The sequence below is a fragment of the Coloeus monedula genome (genome assembly GCF_965178545.1).
Source record: "Coloeus monedula genome assembly, chromosome: 6".
Taxonomy (NCBI): domain Eukaryota; kingdom Metazoa; phylum Chordata; class Aves; order Passeriformes; family Corvidae; genus Coloeus; species Coloeus monedula.
Window position 1 is genome coordinate 31,570,544 of NC_138786.1, and position 22,265 is coordinate 31,592,808.

The window sequence follows — 22,265 nt, forward strand, 5'->3', positions numbered from 1 at the left end:
ATTGCTCAGCCTGCAAACCTGGGATATTACAAGCACATTTTTGTATCACATTGGTATTACACCTAGGAACTCTGGTCTATTTAAGACATTTAATTTTATTAGGCTTGTTTATCTGTCAATGCAATGTCACCAATCAAAAAAGTCACAGCTCAAGAACGGGCCTACACAATCAACTTCAAAAGACACAAGGTGACTCCCCACAAAACAGATACGAACAAAGTGTTTTCCATGAAAAACAGGCACCAACAAGAGACACCTCATTCAGACCTCCTTTCAGCAACTGCACTTTTGCAGTAAAATATATGCAAGATACCTTTGCAGCAGTTGTATGAAAAGGGAGGAACAATTAAAGCTTATTTAAATTTCTGCCCATCCCACTGTGAAAGACACATGCTGCATGATCTATCGAGCAGCAACCTTCCTTGGTTAGTATAGCAACAGTGAGCTCTAATCAGCTAAAATTGATAGCACAGGTCAAACCACTCACATGATAGCACAGAGCCACTCCACATGAAGCTTTTTCTAGTTGTAACAAATGTAACTTTCTACTACATTTATCAATACTTTTTTCTTTTAAGTTATACAAACAATTAAAATTCTTCCCAAGTTGACTGAGATTTAAAACAATTGTTGAAAACACCAAGAATAAACATCTTATATACCACAATTCCCTTAGTTTTAAATATACACTACCACTTACACACAATCATTAATTTCTGCTTGTTAGATCAAATGAAAAATAGACAGGTAGGAGAATAAAGTTTCAGCTGGGGTGAGAGGGAATGACAATAGAAACAAACTTGAGCTGGCTTCAAGAAGTTTATCACTAAAAAATCACAGCTAGACAAAAAAACTTTAAAGACTTTTGCCAAGGTCAGCTAAGCATATTTTACAATTCAGTAATACAGTATTTAGGCTCTAGGGTCTGTTCATATTTTGTATCCTCAATAAAGCCCCAACATAATTGTGCTGACAAGCCCTAAACTGTGGTGAGGAGCACAGCAGAGGGCAGTCTCTGCAGCAATCAGTGAAAACCTGAAAAAAAAGAACAAAGCTGTTTCAAAAGGGAGCTTACAGACACATCCAACACTACAGCTCATTTAATGGTCTGACATCCACATCACCCCAAAACAGCACACAGATATACCACCCTAGCATCCCACCATGGCTTAGATTAATAGGCTACAACTATGCATACATTTGAATACTCTGCTCTAATCAAATCTTTAGCACCAATAATCCCTGTGACAAAAAAAGTTTATTTTATATATAGATATGAGTGGATAACATAGATGCCTACAGGCTGCAATAAATATATGACATAATAGTATGAGAAAAAAGGAATTACCTTAATTTAGCAGTTTTTTAAATGTTTAGAAACCTTCAAGCATAACAAATGAAGAGTAAAGAAATTCCTAGAATTCCAGGGATTGTTAACAGATCTCACAGGACAGCCAGATGCATGGTAACAAGACAGTAATTTCTTATCACCTATTCACAGCTAAGACTTCAGCTTTCATTCTCTTGAAAGTAAATATGCCTGTCCTTGCTTTAAACAGTGGTTATATTCCCTGTGATACTAAAAACACTGCTACTATTTTAATTCTCTAATAAGATTCCTCCAACTCCCTTGAAATTGTGTCCTTGTTTGCTCAGGCTCTTGCATTCTAGTCTCATTTTAAATCCCATAGTTTTTAGCATGCTATTTTTAATGTCAGTGCTTGCCGCCGCTTCACTATATAAAGCAGTATTTATAACAAATGTTCATGGGTACTAGCATGTATATAACACTGACTTCAAAGAGGTGACTGAACCAAAACTAAATTAACTAATCCCAAATTAAACTGAAGTTACTATGTTCCACAATTTACATCTTGCCTGACATTTAAATTCACACAAAGTGGGATTTAGTATTCAAAAACAAGTTATTCTTAACCCATATTTACAATACTCTAAAGAAAAACAAATTTCTTCTTTACTTATTTTAATATTCCAATATCTGCTGAATTCAATTCAGAAACCTCACCTAAAGAAAATGGAAATACAGCTATTCATCAAAATCTTTCATCCAAAAATGCCTAAATGTTAGCTATCTAATTCAACAGTCTTCAGAGATTATACTGGGACCAAGACTGTCTTCTAATTTTATATGATTGAGTTATGGACTTTGCAAGTTCAAAAAAAGCAAAATCTTACAACATTATGTACCAAAGATACATGTGCTAGCTTCTTCCATGTGGCCATCCTCCTCAGGCTCTCTTTTCCACTCCGTTTTTCAAGATGAATGCGTGTCAGGGATGATTTTAAAATCTTTTTTTAAATTATCCCCAATGATATAACCTGATTAGCTCTGTCGCTATGTTACTCATAGGTATGTGGGGGCGAAGGGGATAAGGATCTTCCGACTTATTTTTCTGACCACAAAAATAGGTTGAGATTTCTAAAAACTGACATTCTGAAAAACAGGACATCAATCACAAAACTGTAAAATTGACCTCTGCACTTCACAGACCTCACAATCACATACCACAAACTCAGAACATTTCATCTGAGCTCTTCCTTAATTATTGATAGGAGAAAAAAATCCAACCAATTCACAAACTGTTTCAGCTACTCAGGTCTCTGATGTCACAAGATTTTCATTCCTAAACTCATCTGAGATGGTGGTGACTGTTTCACTGAGCAAATCCCTAAAAAACTACTGCACAAATTTAAAAATTTTCCTTCAGAAGTATCTTCTCTTCATGGGCATAACTCCCTAACGTTTTCTTTGTATAATTAACATAATCTGTAGTTGATTTTTCTGGAGGGAACTGTAAGCAAAGCATACCAGCCATGGCAGTGTGTATAAATTTTTTTAGCCATTTCAGTATTACTACTGTGATGAGATACCCTGTTAGACAAATGTAACAGAAGCCCTTGCTACTACAGAAGAAAGAAACTATCCTCAGCCAGGACAAGTGCAATGGATAACTATGGCAAATATATCCCCTAAAGAACCAATGGGGGACAGTTGAAGTTTGCAGAGGATTATGCTTAAACCGAATTCACGTCCATGAAATCTGCTAGGATGCTTCTCAGTCCTGAGAAGACAAATGGCAAAGTAAAAACTCAAAATTTTGCAGGCTGAAAAAACTGTTGAGAATTTGAAGTGCTGTAATTTTTTTACACTGTGTCAATCACATTACTTAATATTTGCAAACATTTCAGTAATTTTTTTCAGGGAACTCACATAATTCATATGTTTGTGCATAACCAACTCTGCCAACTGCTAGAACAGAACAAAGCTGACTAAGCTTTCAAGTGTGCCCTACTTTTGCAGCCTTCCAAACAGAATCCGTAGTTCACGAATTTATGACAAGAACCAAAAAAGAGACTGTCAGTATGATTCCTTGGACTGGTAAGCTGTGCTAGTTCGCTGCTGCCAAAGACCTGCAGTCTCATTACTCTTGTTTTTAACTGCTCCCTTAAGCTCTCCACTTTTGGGTTATACAGCCATTACCTTCTCTAACAGTTTTGAAGCTTGTCAAATCTGTCACCAAGTCATTTTAATTCAACAAGACTGTAGAATGTCAGAAAATACTTTGGTTTGGTTGGTTTTGGTCAAATTGGCATGCCAGAACAGATCACAATAATCTGAAAGGTGACAAGATTGGCATAAGGGTCAGAAGCAAATGTTTTGAGACCAGGGAGGGAGAGGTAAGAACAAAGACAAGTACAAACTCTGAGCGCCAGCAGCAGGGAGACAAGTCCAAATGGGACCGCATATCATGGAACCATATTCTGTGAGTTCTCCTCACCCCCTGCAAAAAAACCTCATCAACACCTACTGATTCTTTTAATCCTAAACAACCCAAACAAAGTCTACAAAAACAAACAAACAAACAACAACAACAAAAAAAAAACCAACAAAAAACCAAAAAAACCACCAACACCACAGAAAAGCAACCACACACCTACAACCATTTGCATATCTTCCTGATGATGTAAACAGGGCCATTAAAAGGGAAGTATTGGTTTCTCTTGAAAAACATACTCTGAAACACTGTGGGTATAAAGCACCACAAAATTTGCATTTCTCTTTGAGCATATTTCCTCCCAAATAAAAATGATAAATTAATCACCCAAATGTTTAACATGATGAGTTCAATATCTGAACATCTCTGCACATTCATTACTTGAAGATACTCAACTAGTATTCTCTATTATCTTAGTGTAAATAGTGTAATCCACAACTCAGAAGCAAGAGCAGGTTTTTTTCCCTTTTTATAAAGGACAGCAACAACAGATAGATCTTAATTTTCTGCAGCAGAAGGCATTAAACAGATTACCTACTGATTAAACAGCACACCTACTGGCCAAACACTAATACAAAGAAAAGTACTACCTCAGGCATACAACAGAATTCACATATGGATAACCACTTGGGAATGGACAAAAATTACTAATCACCTTTCCCACTATTTATCACAACAATCTGTTAAACTTGCAGGAACAATCCCAAGCATGACCAAAGAACTCATGCTGATTCCTGGGTCACACTGAAAGGCAAGCCTGCTGTACAAACCTATACTATACAGTAACTTAAAACACAGGTCACACGGAAAACATGCAGATAAATATTTTATGTGAAGTATTAACAAAATTTCACTATAGGATGTGAAAATCAAATGCTCTGTAAATAACCTACATTACTAGACTTCATAATAAAAATGCATGAGAAAACTTCACAAGGCTATAAAGGCAGAACATTAGAGACCTTCCGTACCTTATAAAAACAGTCCCTTCTTTCCTATTAAATCTAAGTGGACTCTTGGGCCTAACGTTAGCAATCTGTTACACAAATCAAAATAAAATCCTGACAGGAACAAACTCACTTCTGCAAAGTGAATTCAGGTACCTAACTGTGGCTGCAGAGCTTTTTCACAGTTCAACTCTTTCACTAAATCAAAGAAAGACCATTCCCTTTCTGAAACCTTGTTAAAGCATGTGTTCTTTTTATTAAGAAAATATTAGAAATTTGTGATAAATTCACAGGAATGTAAGATTCCTTTCTACATGAAGGCAGGCAAACTTTTTTACTATGTAATGGTGAAATAATTCTGTCCAGAAAACTGTATCATCACTCAAGCTGTGGAACTAAGATTAAACATGACTATGGAAGTCAGGGAAAAAAACTGGCAAGCTAAGCGACCTAAGTCCCTCCTCAGAACTCTCAAATATGTTAAGGAACAAAGATTCAACACTTAGGAAAGTGGAATTCAGAAGCCTTTCTTTGCCTAACATCATGGAGTGAATCCTTTAGTGTAATGAACTTCCAACACATTATTTGAACTTAAGGAAGTATTTCTTAATTCTTACACTAATCAAACTGATGACTCCTCAAACAGTGGTGTTAAAAACTTTGTTTAAAACGTTTTCCTTCTTTGGTAGCGTCTTTGAAGACATTTTTCCCCATCCAACTCATGAGTTGAAAGCTGAATAATGAATTTTGGTTTTTACACCAAAAAAAAATCTCAGTCATCTTTAATATTCTCTGCCAATGAAATGGATAAACAGTGAAATGTATGTTAATCTCTACTTTACACTTGCTTATAATACCATGTACACAATTACTTATTTAAAAAAACAAACAAAACCAACCCCCCAAAAACCCAAACTAAACATACATTTTGCCACATCATTAGAACTTGCAAAAGTGTCTGACAACTTAAACTAGTTCCATAAACTCATATTACCTACTACTACCCACTGTAATAAAGAAAATGTTAATAGAACAAGAAAACTGAAACCACAATCCAACAGCCAGTCAGTCTTCCTAGTTTTATGTGCAAGTCGAAAATTCGCTGACTCGTCCTCACTTTATCTCTCATACATTTTTACTTTGTCACCTGAAACAAGTTTCTCAACAGAAAAGCAGAAGAGAGGTTAAGTTATTAGGACATCCCTTTTAACTGAAATGAGTGTGCACAAAAATTAAGTTAAATCAAAATAAAAAATGGATGCAAGATACGGAAACTTCTCTACAACAAAGATTTCCTCCTGGTGCTAATGTCAGATCTCAGCAACTGAGATATTTTTTAATAGGAAAACGGGAAGAGAGGTAAGAATGCTTTCAGCTGATGAATGCAGGATATCTTTGCATTTCACCACTCAGTAAATTATATGTATTATACAAAAGGGCACTAAACATTAAGAATACATTCCAAAAAGTTATTGAGCAATACCTGGAAGAATCCATCACATACCCAACCCCTTAAACAAATACCTAAAGATTAAGTTTGTACAAGTTATACATACCAGTGATGCAAACACATTTATATGCACTATACCAACATAGCTGATAAATCTCTCTAAAGAAAATATCACAACATTTTATTACCCCAATATTTATAGCTTGGCCATCAGGCACTTCTGTATCAGAAAGTAAGAACTTAGTGTCCCAAAATAAACCCAAAGACACGAACTCTCATTTACAGCCACCTTAAGTTACAGCGTCTTCACCAACCATTCCAGAACCACCAGAGCATAGACTCCTTTGGAACACACTTACTAGAAAATTGAAGCTTCATAAGAACACATTGATGCCATCCAACTGAACACAAACTACTATTAAATTCAAAAATCTAGAGCCAAATTTCCCTAATTAAGCTTACCTAAGAGTGTTAGCAACATATTTGGCAGTTCTTCTTTGGGTTAAATAATAAAGCCTTCAGTAAATTAGTCTTTAACTGTTTCACTACACTAATACTTTGAATAAAAAGAACCATAACATTCTGGGCATAAGATACTTCTTTCTTAAACTCACATTTACATAATTGTAAAAATATCAACTTTGGGTGAAAGTATTACTTTGTAAACCCTTCAGCAAAAGACAATCCTGGATGCTGCCCTCATGCTGAGACCACACAGATGGGTGTCTTCCTCTACAGGTGCAGACAAATCAGCAACCTAACACCAATCATATGTACAAGACTGCACTTGGCACTGTGATACTGAAACATTCTGGAAAACACTGTAACAATTATGAAGCCAGCCTGAGAAAATCTGATTACTAAAACGTACCACAAATGATGGCATTCACCATCAATAACAGTCAGGACAGCTTGAAATACTCTCAGCACAGAACTGGCAGCCCTGCCCTCTTGCAAAACCAGGTGTTAAGGCTTCAATTGCTACTCCAGACTACTACCAGAAGCTGCATACAATATCAGTGCTAAGGAGGACCCATCTTTTTTTTCCTGAGAAAAGTCAGAGAAAGGAATGAAAATGCAGAGGATGAAATTTGGGAGCAAAAAACGGGGAGAGTCTAGAACTAAAGGATATAGGGAGAAGCCTATTACTGGAAAAACCAGAGTAATTATCCATTCTAGCAATAATCAAAACAACAGCAAAGTCGAAGTACTCTAAATTCCCTGCTTGTAGAAAAAGCAGAATCCAGGGTCAAGGGGCAAGGCTAAGATGACAGAACAGTCAGCAAGAACACTAACTAGATATGGGGCTCGGGGCCAATATCAGCATTTCTGTATGCTGCTTGGGAAGCTGCCACTGTCTTTACACAAAGTTTTTCAGATCAAAGAGGTCAGCCAAATGGTAACAGTAAAGAGTGAAAGTTATGGTCCACTGGAAGAGATAAACTCTCTTTTCTCTCTATGACAGGGGAGTAGAAAGAAAGCAAGCATATTTTCTCTGATTCACGCATATGAAATATGATGAAACGTAAACTGAAAAGGTTATGCATGTAGAAATTATAACCACCCAGTCTGGGGCATCTACGTTGTAAGCAAAAAGAAAAGGCAGCAGAATTTGAAGACAAAACTCCAAATATCACTGTGAAGCACCAGAGTCATAACAACAGAACACTCTGAGTCCTTCACTGCAGTCATTCTAAGAGACAGGAGGGTTTATCCTGACCCTAACCATGACATCTGACAGGCTGCAAGTACTCGAGTTACTACCTCTATGTACATTTGTCACTGCAAAGTTTGAAAAGATTTGGTCCTTCTCTTGTCTAGCAATTTGAAGAGCTTTGATCAGCTACAGCAGAAGACTACAGTTTCCTAAACATACTTTTTTCAAGACTTCACAGCAGTAAATTCTCACAATGCACTGGAGCAGCACAGCTGAAAAACTTCAAGATGCAGCAATACACACCACCCATACCTTAACAAGGACATATATCCATGTTTCAGAGCAATCGAGTTACATCCTCTATTTCCTCCTACCAGGAACTTAAGATATGATTCTGCAAAACAGAGACATCCTCTACCTTATATCACAATGCACTTTACCACTTGTTTTCACACTGGCTTTGGCATGACTAGAGCTCTCCACAAGCCAGCTTATCAGAACAAAGCGGCAGAAAACCAACCCAAGAGAAAGATACCTACCATTCTCAGTAGTAAAATGCTCTGAGATCATGAGAGATCATCTGCATATAAAACAGTGGTCTCTCTTCATCACCAAAATGACTAAAATGTTTAATGAGTTACAGATTTTTCAAAGCTAAATTGTTTTAAACTCTTATAGAGTGGACCATTAATACCCCCCAAAAAAATCACACAAAATTTGCACGTACACACACACAAAAAAATCTATGTGCTCAAGTATTTAAATGATATAAAAAATAAAATCAAAAACCATTCCAAAACTGTGCTGTGTGATCAGCAACAAATGATTCAGGAACAGAAAAACACCTCCCGGTAGCAGACAGAAATTGACATGCTTACCCTGCACATCAGATAAAAATCAAGATGGCAATGAATGTTATCTACTTTTTCCATTTTAGAAGAATTTAACAAACATGGATTTAGGACTAGGACTAGGATTTTTGGGTCCCACAGATAGGATTTTCTGGGCTCTGGCAAAAATAAGAACTACAGAATCTATTTGAACGCAATCCAATAATCTCACTCAATACAAACGAGACTACTATTGAAGCAGTGTTTTCTTGGTGTCTACCTAAATTGTTGCAGACTGATTTTAAATACTTACTGTCAGTGGGATTTTCTTAAATGTATTAGGTCACACTATGAAGAAAAGACTTGATCTTTTCTTTTAAAAGAGAAACTAGACTAGTCTCTTAAGATAAAGCAGTCAATATAATTTATAGAAGATAGGGAGCTTCAGATTTCCCATACGTAAGGAAACAATGTGCACCTTCACCAAGAACAGGTTTTGCTCATCTTCTTAAAAGAACCAGAAGGGTCTAAAGATCAGTAGTCTAAACTAGAGATACAACTTGATTTACACATGAAACAAAAGAAATACACAAACAGATATACAGAAAAGGAACAGCCTACAGAAGTTAAATCACGCTTTTTAAAGTAAAAGGCTATTTGACAAAAGTTAAGAGCAAAAAAGTGGTTTGCTTTCATTAAGATTTTATTGAGGACAGTGCACAGAATGAACCAAATAGCTGCATGAACTGGAAAAGACATGCAAATACAAGAATATAATTTTAGTCAAACTATCACACAGCTATAGCAGCTAAATATATTATGAAGGCAATGCTGCTGGCTCCCTTCATCCTCCATGTCAAGCGGAGGGATGTCAGGACCTCAGGTTGTCTCAACGATTTTTTTTTCTACCAGTAAATTTTCTTCACCATAGAGCCGAGAGTATAATGAGAAGGACTGACACGACCACAGGTCAATTAAGAACAGTTTTCTAGCACAATTTTCAAAGAACCACTCAGTGTAACAGCTGAAACAAAATGCATTTTAAATTTGCAATAAAAATATTTTAATTAATATTCCCATTAAGCAGTAAGAGACTGGGAAACTTTGCATTTGCAAAGCCTGCAGACACAAATTTAGAGGACTAAAATCAAGTCACACTGTGAAGTTCTTGGGTCCAGCACAAATGGCAGTGGCCTAAAATTAATAAACCATGATAAATTTAATTTCTGTCTCTGCTATGCTAACTAGGCACTCCAAATTCTTGTCAACTTATTAGCTCAGGCACCTGCATTTTAATCACAAGTAAAGAGAACAGGGCTCTCAGGAAACAGATTGCTCCCTCCCTGGCATGCCAGTGCATCGGGTAGTATGGCTCTGCAGGGTCCTGGCCAGGTGACAGGTTTTGTCTGGGCACCAACCTCAAATTCTTTTATTGACTAGAACGTGCAACTGTTGTTTCTACAGACACCAAAGAGTCTAATTACAAAGCCACTGAATATGGTATTTCAGGCAAAGTTTGGTAGACTGAAAATACTATTAACAAAGAATTTTAACTGAGATTTGAAATGCCACACACAAGGCCAGTAAAAGCAGTTCAGGAAATTCCTTGTCATAGTAAGAAAGTGCCAGAAGTAATTTATGCTTTCCATTTGTCAGAAGTACAAAAGCAAATCTTTGTGGCTTAGAGTTCCTCATGAGAGGTTAGCAGAAATGTGAAGCAGCACCAGTTTTTTAAAAAGCCCAAGAGGTTAGCCCAACCTCTAACCCAGCAGGTACCCTGTGAACAGCACTGGTACCTTACTTGAAAGCAGTTCCTCGGATTTTGTCCTAATGCCTCACAGACAGAGGTTTTTCACTAGCAGCTCTGCATATTACTTTCTTTTTCCACACCCCTTCTAAGCACTTGTTACGTGCACTCTGTGTGATACTACGAAACAAAGGCAAGGTTGCAAGATTACCCTTGATAACTTTGCAGAGTGAGAACACAGGTTCTTGCCCCAAGCATTTAATACTGAGAATTTTTCAGAGGTGGGAGAACTCAACAGACCAAAAAAAAAAAACCACCAAAAAACCAACCAGATACTTTTTCTGAACAAGCCAGGAACACTACGGTGACTTTACCATTCTGTCTGGAACCAGAGCATATAGAACAATAGCCACTTTTTCAAATAACATCAGAAGAATTCTGACATCCTGAATAAGAGCTGCAACACTGTTCACATGGCAATTACTCAGAAGGGCAGGCACCGATCTCTTCTCTGGTCACCAGGGAAGAACCCAAGGGAATGGCATGAAGCTGTGTCAGGGGAAGTTTAGGTTGAGTATTAGAAAAGGTTCTTCAGGTTCTTCACCCCAAAGGTGGTTGGGCACTGGTACAGGCTCCCCAGGGAAGTGGTCACAGCACCAGCCTGCCAGAGTTCAAGCAGCATTTCGACAACACTCTCAGGCACAGCATGTGACTCTTGGTGAGTCCTGCACAGGGCCAGGAGTTGGACTCGATGACCCTTGTGGGTCCTTTCCAAATCAGCACATTCTATGATTCTATCCTCAGAACAACCAACTGGCAATTCTGGTCAGTGGCTTCAATCTTTAGTGCTAAATCAACCGTGTTAGTGAGGCAAATCAGAGCAGGTATATCTGATTTTCAGTGAGTCTTGATGAAATTTTTAAACTTTACTGTTACTTTTTACCATCAGCCAGTAAGGAAACAGAAACAAATTTTGGGATGCACATTATCTGTTACTCATTATTTCTGTTTTGTCACTTCAAACACTTACTACAATGCAATTTAGGTTGGGCTATAAATCCATTTGAAAATTTGAAAACAATCAATACAGCAGCCATTGATGTTTATCAGTGGAAACGACAGACTAATTAGACAGGAAACCCAATATTTACAATAATGAATTCAAGTTTTTTCAAGTCAAGTCTGGGATTTTTGTTTCTAAGCTGCAGAAACTTACAACTTTTGAAATCAAATCAATGATTTTATGCTTATGACAGATCTGTTTACCAGAGACATGCTGTTAATAATATTCCACTTAATGTAAAGTATCTCAGAGAAGTTGTTGTTCTCTGGTCCCCAGAGACTGCAGATCATCTCAGCAATGCAGGCAGGGAATTTTGTTCCAGCACTACCAAGGCTACAATGTCTGCCATAACAAAATTTATTTTTGCAAAGCAGAAATAATAAAGGAAAAATAAAAAGGTTTAGGCATCCCATAGTTCAGTATGTTTTAGGTATCCCACAGGTGATCCATCACTTCCAGGTGTTTTGAAACTTGAACCAAAAGCTTCACATACCTTTTTCCAATTGACCAATTCATTGGGAGATACTTGTCTGAGAAGTATTTTCTACCTGAAGCCAGTTCACATTTTATATTAAAAAATTTTTTAGTCAGATTTATCTAGAGAACTTCCAACAGAAATTGGAAGCATTCATAACCTTTTTGTTCTTGATGAATTCTAAGTTTATGAAAAGAAATAATATTATTTCCATATATTTATTTATCAGTCACAGATTAAAAATATGCTGAGTTACAGAAAAAAATCATGCTACAAATTAGGTACTGAAATCAGAATCTATTATTTGAGGTCAGTGAGATTTATGAATACCTTCATGCTCCACTAGCTCAAATCATTCTAAGTATGCACCTATACTCTTTCAAGACCAGTTCTGGAATTCTGAATACAAACAAGGAGTATTTATTACAGAACTTTAAGTTTTAACAAGCTAAACTCATAAACATAACAGTTTCTTATTCCTCCAAACTTCAGAGCACCCATTCACACAGTTCCCATGCACAACATTTCAGCCTTAGGAGTAACAGATCTTACACTTTTTACCAATGTCTGTATCCGGCTTACGGTTCTGTATATTAAACTGATGCAGTGCATTTCTGCATAGTTTACTTGCTAAACAAAAATGTTCAGAAATATACCTGTATGAATATACTAATATAACAATATATGAATTTGTGAGACCTGAAATGGTGTAATGGTCAGCAATAATATGCTACTTATGGGTTCCTCAAAGTCAAAGTAACAAGTTTAACATGGAATTTGTTGTGAAGAGATAATAAAAGGTCAATTATTATTTCTCCTTGTGGTTTGTTTTTTTTTTTTTTTCAAATAAAGGAAAAAATAAGGCTTCCTAAGAGGCTGAACTAAAGGAACAGCAAGCTTAAATTAAATATGCTGATAGACAAGCTCTAGCAAATCTTGTTGTAGCAGATTAAGTTACTATCCTCAGCTGTAGACTGCCCCCATCAGAAGTCACTGATCCCAAAAGTAGAATTGTCAGGAGGGAACATGTGCTGACACCTCAGCTACTTCACTGCTAAGACTGGAATCATAGTTCAGTTCAGATAGCACACCATGAACCATAATGACCGAGGAACAAGCACTTCTGTTAATTGTGCTAATGAACTAGAGCACAGGAGTTGAGCAGGGAAAGGTAAAAAACTGACATCACAAAACCTAAGATTTCCCAGAGCAGTAGTTGCAATCTAAATTTCTTCTAAAGTAGACAGAATCAGTTGTGCCAATTGTCACAAATCCATCCAAGAATAAAAAACACAAACTCACCAAAAAGTGTCAGAAGCACAATGTGAACTGTTAAACAATTTGCAATTACGTTTAACAGGCATGGATTAATCATGTTAAGTACTTTAAAGGCTAAATACTCAATTTCAAATTAGCTTTAAGAAATCAAGAACTGAAAATTTGTATGAAATTTTAATTATCACAGGAAGTCCCAACTACGTAAGTTTTAGGGAGCACTAACACAAATAGTATCAAATGAACAGCATTAAATATCTTTCTAAGCCTTGACAAGAGTATGCACTTAAGAGGGAACACAAACCAGCCTACATTTACTACCCAACCATTTAGGTATGCAGCTGCATTCATTAAATATTTGTACAGGAAAGCCTTCAAAAATATTGACATAAGGAGAAACTGTATGAAGTTTTCACCAACAGAGGTCAGAAACTGGATATGGGGATAAAGTATATATAAATTCAGGTGTGCAACTCAAGTCGTTAAATTTTAAAAATCATATATGCAAATATTGAATACTTTCCTACTACAGAAGGCTTCAAAAAGGCATTGGTACATAATAAGCAGGCCTAACTTAATTTCTGCAGATCATCCCATGTCAATTTTAACTGAAGTATTCAACTTCTAAGACTGCTTTCTCAAACAAGTACATCATGCAGATTCCAAGTTCATCATCATGCAGATGAATTTATAATGGAGGGCCCTACCACTGGTCAAAACTGAGCCATCAGCACAGGATCATAAATGACATTTTAGTAGAGAAGAGTCCACAGTTATTGCATTATATTGTTGTAGTACTGTTTTGTTAATCTCTTGTTGAGTTTTTCCACCTCTTAAGCCTGCCCCTTTCTGAAACCAAACCAACCTTCCAAAAAAGCAGCTCTTTACAATCTTGTAGCCCAGTGCAGCACAGCATCTAGTTGAGATAACCTACCACATTTTTATAGGACAAATTTCAGTAAGTGCATCCCGAGGAAAGGTAGGAATTGACAAAGTAAATGTCACTTGTCCTCCCTCCCAAAAGAAAGAGAAGTCGTTTGGATCCAACACACAGAACCTTTGCTTCCTTCCCAATATTGCTCACGTTCCCTATTCAGAGAGAACAGACTGACAGACTCATGCTTGAAGGTCTGCAGGAGGAAAGAATGCAGTATGATGAACAAGGGGCCAAAAAAGCGTGGTCAGAAATAGAAGTCCACACTAAACCAGGAAAGATCTATGGAAAAACAATGTATCATGACTCTCCAAAATTGATCAAAAATTGATCCTAACAAGTTTACTAGTCTACATAAAATAGACACAAAAAAAAATTAACCTAAAAATTACTTCATAAGCTATAAGCCAAAACCAACTCTTAACTGCTGCTTCAAAATGTATTATTAGATGCCAGGTTCTCTTTTGCAGTCAAGGAAAATATAGCTCTCCAATGCACTTCATTTTGACTTCTCCTTACTTCAAGATAAGCAAAAGCCTAAAGAAATCAATGACCTGCAAAATATGCAAAAATAACCACACTTTACCTGAATAGCTTTTTGCCTGTTATCTTAAAATCATCCTCAGGATTTTTTCTTTTGGGAGGAAGGACAAGTGACATTTACTTTTTCAATTACCAGCTTTTCTTGGGATACACTTTCAGTCCTTACTATTTACATCTTGCTTAATGAGCTAATGAAGAAAGAAGAAACCTAACTAGGCTGAAAAGCAGAAAAGTGTCTACCTGACTGTAGAATCCTCATATCCCCACTATCCTCCTTCCACTGAAGCCAAGTAATTTGCCTCTTCAAAGTTCTAGCTAGCCCTCATTATATCAGCTTGAAGCAACGCACTTCACCAGGAAGCAGTCCATGACGACACTTAAAATCTTGAGAGAAGATCACAACACACAAAGTTAATATTCTCTGAACAGGAAATAATTAAATTGATAATTCCATAGAATGAGTCTACAAATCTAACAAGAATTCAGGTGCAAATGGATTTTTAGTGCTGTTTATATTCATAACAACAACAACAACAACAAAAAAAAAAAAAAAAAAAAAAGAAAAAGATGAAACAGACTATTCCACTTGTCAAAACCAAAACCAATACAGTGGGGCTTGTAAGTCATTTTAGTCAGTCAGCCCAAGAAGACAACGTTGAGCTGATCAGCTTTTACCTCACTTTACACTAAGACACTAATTCCTGCCTCTAAGTAATTAGGTTACTAATTTAGAACATATCTTGATTGCTGAAACAAAATTAAATGGCAAGAGCTTGTTTTACGTTGGTTTTAACTCTTGTACAACAACAACCACCACCTTTAAATACGTGTACCCAGTTCCATTTCAAACCAATTTCCTTCTCTCCTGCATTTGACGACTTTTAATACCATTCAAATGAAATGTAAATGTCACTGCACAGTGGCACTAAGCAATTCCATCATCACTTGATCCTACAGGAACTGATTCTGCAGAAAGCACATGATGTCCACTAATACAACACTGTCCCAGTAAGAGAGGACTAAGTTTGTCTGCTGACATGACAGCCTTTCAGACATTGGGAAGAGATTTGTTCTCTGAAAACAAGGATATACATATGTAAGAAGTACAATCAATATGATACAAACTTAAACAGTACAAACCCTCACCTGTTTTAAATCTTGATGCTTAACCCAAAGGCCTGAGTTTTGTCTTCAGAGATTTAGAAAATAAGACATACCAGAGGAATTAGCAACATGCTCTCTTAGCCAATACAACTCGCAGTTAATTTCTACAATGCACAATGCAGTTATCTGTAACACAATTTTTCTACAAAAGCAACTTTAATTATCTTAGCCAAGGTACGCTGAATTAACCTATAATTAATCTCTCTTAAGTAGCATTAACAGTAGCTGACAAGTAAATGGCAATTTGATAAAATAAAAAAAAACAAGGGCAATCACAAGCTCTCAACCACAACATTGCAGGAACATGGCACGGTCTGATACTAAGGTGAGGCCTTAGCTTTATACACAAAGGCATCACATTCTGAAGAAAAAGTTGCCATGGTATCTGCAATATTAAAGAATTTAACTCAGTACCACAAACACCATGCAGACAAACTTGCTTCTCTCCCTAGTTTTCTCCTCTGCCACACTAAAACCAGCTTCTAAATAACTGATTAACAGTGAAGGCGTTACTAAAGCATACCACCTCCACTGACTTTAATTGTGAAGATCACCCCAGTTCAGAGAATGCTTGGGTTTACATTTGGATATATTCAGATGAGAGATGACCATGCTGATCTCTCTGCCACCCAAACCAAGATCAAAATTTGTCTTCAGAAAACCTCAAAAGCTAAGTAATTTCTCTCACTAGTGTTTTTACCAAGACATAATACCAGTCATATTTTACCCACCTTCAGATAAACTTTCTAAAGTTTCATTCCTCTTTAATATACACTTCAATAAACACAAGTCACTCCTATGGCATCACACCGTTAACGGCTCACATATTCTTCACAATATACTGTTAAAATGAGAAGGGACTCTTTTAGGCACTAGCATACATTGCCCTCCTTTGAGCTCACACATTTGTACTCAGAACTCCACTCAACACTACTGGTACCTAAATGAATACTTTTCCAGCCTCTCCTTCCTGACTATAAAAATATACACTTATCCTTGGAAACAGACTCGGAATGCATACCAGCCACCTCCCAGTACCATCACCAGGTCAAAGAGCAGATGCTGAGGTTGCACTGGCACTTCCCAGTTATCAAAGGTTTATGGTTTTACTGAATTCAGCTTTCTAGAGAGCTTGAAGAAACCACTGAACAACTTCATGCTACACAAATAAGACAACTCACACCTACTGTTCAGCTGATGCATGTACACAGGTTGATGATTTAGATGCTAACATACTGACTATTACCACACTTGAGTGCTCCTCATACCTTCTGTAAAGGACCACTTTACTGTCCTATCACTTTTAATATATCCTTACTGGAAATCATTCCTGGTTTTAACTGCTTTTCCCCCAAAAAACTCCCACATTTGAAAATCTTCTGAATTACCTGTTATGGCCAAATAACCAAGTATAACCTAAAACAGTTTCCCCAGAAGAAGCATCCTGATATGAAACTTATGGTTTGGTTTCTATCTTCTTTTTCTTAAGAACTATCTTTTCCCAGAATTTCTATCTAACATCTATTCTTTTGTTAGACCTCTGCAGGACATGAGGAGTTTACTGTCTACACTGATAAATTATAGCAAATTCAGACACTAAAGACCATGAGCTGCATTGTCAAGCCTTTTCTCTAACCATAGAATTGAAATTTTAAAAATACAACACCAGAGGAAAAATCAAGTATTAAAAATGTTAACACAAAACCATATTACCTATTTCTTATTCATTAATTTTTCTTTAAAAACCAATTATGGCCAGCCAGAACAGATACATGATGCAAAAGGCAAATCATTTGAGGAAACACAAAGCACTGACCAGACCTATTATAACAGATAATAATCACAGGTATGTTTAAACAATTACATTTCTATATCTAATTATTTGGTGTCTTAGAAGAAAGCAGAATTAGATCCACAAGGGATCTAAATTCCATGCCACCTACTAGACTCCACAACCCACATAAACCAAGACCTGCTCTACAATGAAAAGGATACATTATAAGTGCTGTTCAAATATCTAATATTCAGCTTGAGTAGGAACTGGCCAAGTCAGATAAGAATAAAGATCAGATATTTAAGTCTTCAAAATTTCATGTCATGCTAGGGAAAAAAAACCCCAGCCCCAAGAAAAATCCCTTTCCTTTACTCTTTCAACAATTTATCTGTTAGAAGGAAAGGAGACCTGAATCCATTATTATATCATTATTTTGTACTTGATCAAGCCCTGGGCTACATATTCACTCTCTTCCTAAGTGACTGTTACTCCTCAAGAATCAAACTGGCTGGTGTCTAGAAGCACTTCACACCGAAATACCCACTGGTCAGGCAGTTAAGGCATTCCTTTTGGGGACTGGTAGCTCCCCTAAAAAGTAGAAGGATTTGAACCCAGATCTCAACATGGTGGGTAGGTACCCAAACCATTTCCACATCTTTAAAGAAATGCAACATCCTTTTTCTGCCAAAAGAGAAGTGTGCAAGATTAGGTCTTTCTACACAGAACCAGAGCATTCCTTTTAGAAGTGTGCATTACTGATGGTATCTCTGTTTGCCTTCTAATTTAACTGATGCAGGCTTTGAGAGTAACAGCACTTTTTTTTCTTCCCACACAGCTATGTGTTAGTGTGCAATTAAGACACCTCAGCAGTATAAAACAAGTCTTTACTGACAGACATATACAGCTGATCACCTCCTGTTAAAAAAACGAGAACAAACCCCAAAAGCTTACTTTAAAATTGTCTGAGATATAAACTTAATTAGTTATAATTTCCTCTTTCTCCTGCTTCATACTTTAGCCAGAACGACACCTAAGACATTTTGTCTAGCTTGTCTAGCCGTAGTGGGAGTGCAGGAAAGAGGATGTGTACATAAAATGCCCCCATTGTCAGAACAGCTGCATTGAAGAAAGCTTCAAGGTAGATAACTACACTAGAAAAGTAATTCTGCCAGCAGACCTGATTCTAAACCATCACTTAAATTGTTTCCTAACACAAGCATATTGCAAACCTTTTCAAATACACAAATGCCTCTCTTAGCCCATTAATAAAAGGAAAACAATAGAACAGCATTTAATTAATATTTGCAAAAAGTCTTGAGGTTTCCAAATGCATGACCAAGGCAGTAATTAGTCTTCCAAATACCGTAATGTCAAGCATTTCTGCAACAGTACCTCAGAAAGTATTTTAAAAACGTCAGTTACCAGAACATTTAAAAATTTTAAACATGGCACATGAATACAAATACAAATCTTGCTATCAAGGAAGTAGCACACTGTTGGAAATTTTCAGCATTTTTAAAGCATAACACTGTAAAAGAAATGCACTTCAAAGTACAAATTGGGGAAAAAACAGTAGCTGAAACAGATAGTTAAAACTGTTAGCATCTGATGTTAAGATGCAATCTTTGAAGAGACATCATAACAGAATTTGCATCTAAAAATGCTGTAGATTTTTTAAAAGCCTGCAACTTTTAAGTATAGCAGGAGATTTTAATTAAAAAGCAGCAAATGAAGTGTTAGGAAAATGTAATTATTTACACGGGAAAATAAATAGGGGCGCATGAACTTCAGAGTACATTAAGTTTTCTGTGTTCATAACTCTTGGTATGAATGCCAACTTCTGCATTGCATTTTCACTGGTTCTGTCACGTAGTGCCTGTCACCCCTCAATGGTCATGAGTAACTCCTGCATATTCCTAAGACAGATAAATCAGTCTGTTGAAGAAATATTTTGATGTACATTTCTAAGTTCAGAACTTTTGATAAGAAATTTAATAAAAACTACATAAAATTATAGTCTTTACCATCAGCAAAATCTATACAGAAAAAAAATCACCATCCACTGTTATTCCACACATTCCAAGGCAATATGACACACATTGGAAGGATGTAAACTCTGAAAAAAATACTTAGAAAAGAGTTCAGTGATCATGGACTAACATTTAAGTCTATATTGCTTTATTAACAGTAATGCTACTTAAATGTAACATTCTACAAAACTGCTTCAAAATGCAGTAATATTCTTGACTCCTTGTTAAAATGGCTACATTACTATTAGTTAAGCTTTTAATACGTAAAATACTGGATTATTTTTAAGCACAGCATGTTGGAAAAGAGTTTACATGTGTGTAAATCAGCCAGACTCTAAAGTGTTTGGCACACAGATTTGTAGTAACAGCTCTAATATGATCATAAGAAAAAAATACGTACTGTGAAAATTTGGACAACAGATTAAAACCAAAAGCTTGCAGACTCAGATATCTAAAGACAATAAAAAGATACCTTATTTTTCACAAATTCATGAAAAACACCTCAATCCTCAAAAAGGACAGAGAGGTCCCTTTAAGGCATAGGAAACTGTACACAGAAGCAGCAAACACATAGAAGATCACCATCAGTCAGTCACTTGTTAGAAGTCTGACTGCAGTCATCGATACATCATCGTTTATCTAGAATGAAAGTATTTTGCTCTATTAAATGAGCTACAGATATAGTCTATACCTAAATAATTCAAATAGAGGGTTTATTTTTAAAAGAAAAAACCCTCACAGCACTAGTTGATATTTACCCCTTTTACTATTCCTCATGAAGTTATTTTTCGTCAATCAGTTCCATGTGAGACATCTAAGAACGTTATTATTATTATAGACAATTTTTTTTTTAATATATAAATATTCTTCAGTAAGGTCAAATACAAGTTAATTAAATTTTTTCATGCGGTCTGTCTCACCAAGCTCACAATCACCGCGTTCTTTTTTGCCTGGCTGTAGTGTCTTCTCTCTCCCACCACACAACCTCGATCCCTCCGCTAGGAAAGCAGCAGCACCGCAAGAGCATTACCACTACAGGCTTTCGGAAACGGAGCCGCTCCAAGCCGGGATGTGCGCTAACTGCTGCTGACTGCAAAACACACTGGAAGTCGCTCATGTTCAACCTGCTTTAACTCAGCCCCGCAAGGCTTCATAAACCAATACGAAGCGACCACTTCAGAGAGGCATCATTTCCAAAAACAGATCTGCCAGAGCATCAGAAATGCACAGGAGGGGGGCCTAAAGTTTCCCCCCTTGTTTAAACACGTACACAACCCCCTATAAGTACGCAGAGAGAGCTCTCAGCCAAGAGCGGGAGGTTTTCTTACAACTCCTGGGCCTAAGTTCCCGGGAGGCACCCCAAGAGAGGGAGGGAGGGAAGCCGCAGGAACCGCTCTCGGGAGGCCCCCCGCGCTCCCGGCAGCGCTGCCGGCACCTGTAGCCGCCGTGGCCGGGGCCGCCCCGCCCGGCCGGGACCCGCCGCCGGGTCACAGTCCGGGCCACCGCCAGCGGGGTGTGGGAACCGGCGCCGAGCCCCGAGAGCCGCCGAGCCCGGCTATGCCCCGCCGTCCCGCCCGGCCTCGGCCCGGCCAGACCCCCGGGCCTGCGCGGGCGCCGTGGCCGCGGGGGAGGCTCCGGCCAGCCGGGACTCGAGGCTCCGCGGCGAGACCTGTTGCTCGCACGCCGGGCACGGGCGCTCCGCTCACCGTCCGTCTCTTGCCGCCGCTGACACGCTCTGGCCCGGCCGCCGGCTGGAAATCGGAATCTCCGGCGTCCCGCAGCGTCCTCGCGCCGAGTCCGCGGAGCCGCCCGGCCACAGCCCCCGCAGCGCTGCGCAGCCGCCGCCCAGCCCGGCCCGGCCCGGCCCCGCGCCCGCCCCAGCGCCACCACCCCGCCCCTCCTCGCCCCGCCGCGCAGGCGCGGGGCCGCCCCACGGCTGCCTCAGCCGGGCCGGCGAGCGCGGCGCTACCTCCGGAGGCCGCAGCGGTGGTCGGGGGAGCTGGGATGGGGCTGCCGTCAGCTGGAGCGGACACGTGAGACGTGGCACAGTTTCTGTGTCTCCATCCTCACAAAATCACTGAGTCGAGTAGGTTGGAAAAGACCTCCGAGATCATCGAGTCCAACCTATGACCGAATAACACCTTATCAACTGGACCATGGCACTGTGTGCCACGGCCAGTCTTTCCTTAAATACCTCCAGGGACGGTGACTCCACCCAGCCCCCTGGGCAGTCCAGTGCAGTCCAGTCCATTCCCGCCGTCATCTTCAATCTCTCTACCACGGCTTTCTCTGCGCCCCCGGCGGGACCACCACAGGAGCCTGTGCCCCGAGCAGACCGGGCTCGCCCGCCTGGCCACTCGGTCCTTCCTCCTCGCCCACCTCCAGCTGTCGCCCCCCGCCCGCTGCAGCTCTGCTGTGCCCTGGGCGCACCAGGCCACCGCAGCCCCTTTCTCCTCCGCCCTCCTTGGCATCCCCCCGTTCGCCTTCTGCTGCTGCCGCACCCTCAGCCCAAGCCTGAATGCACCAGCCAGGCTGGAGCCTGTATGGGAAAAAAAGTATTTAATCTCATCGAGAGTCCA

The 22,265-nt window shown here is 38.6% G+C and overlaps 1 protein-coding gene across 1 annotated transcript in view; it reads right to left on the reverse strand.

Annotated features, from left to right (window-relative positions):
* Positions 1-21,521, reverse strand: part of PALS1 (protein associated with LIN7 1, MAGUK p55 family member) — a 59,047-nt gene extending 37,526 nt beyond the window's left edge. The window contains exon 1 of the mRNA XM_082283746.1: positions 21,393-21,521. The gene's annotated coding sequence lies outside the window, so the exon portion shown is untranslated. The remainder of the gene's footprint in view (positions 1-21,392) is intronic.
* Between the last annotated feature and the right edge of the window lie 744 nt (positions 21,522-22,265).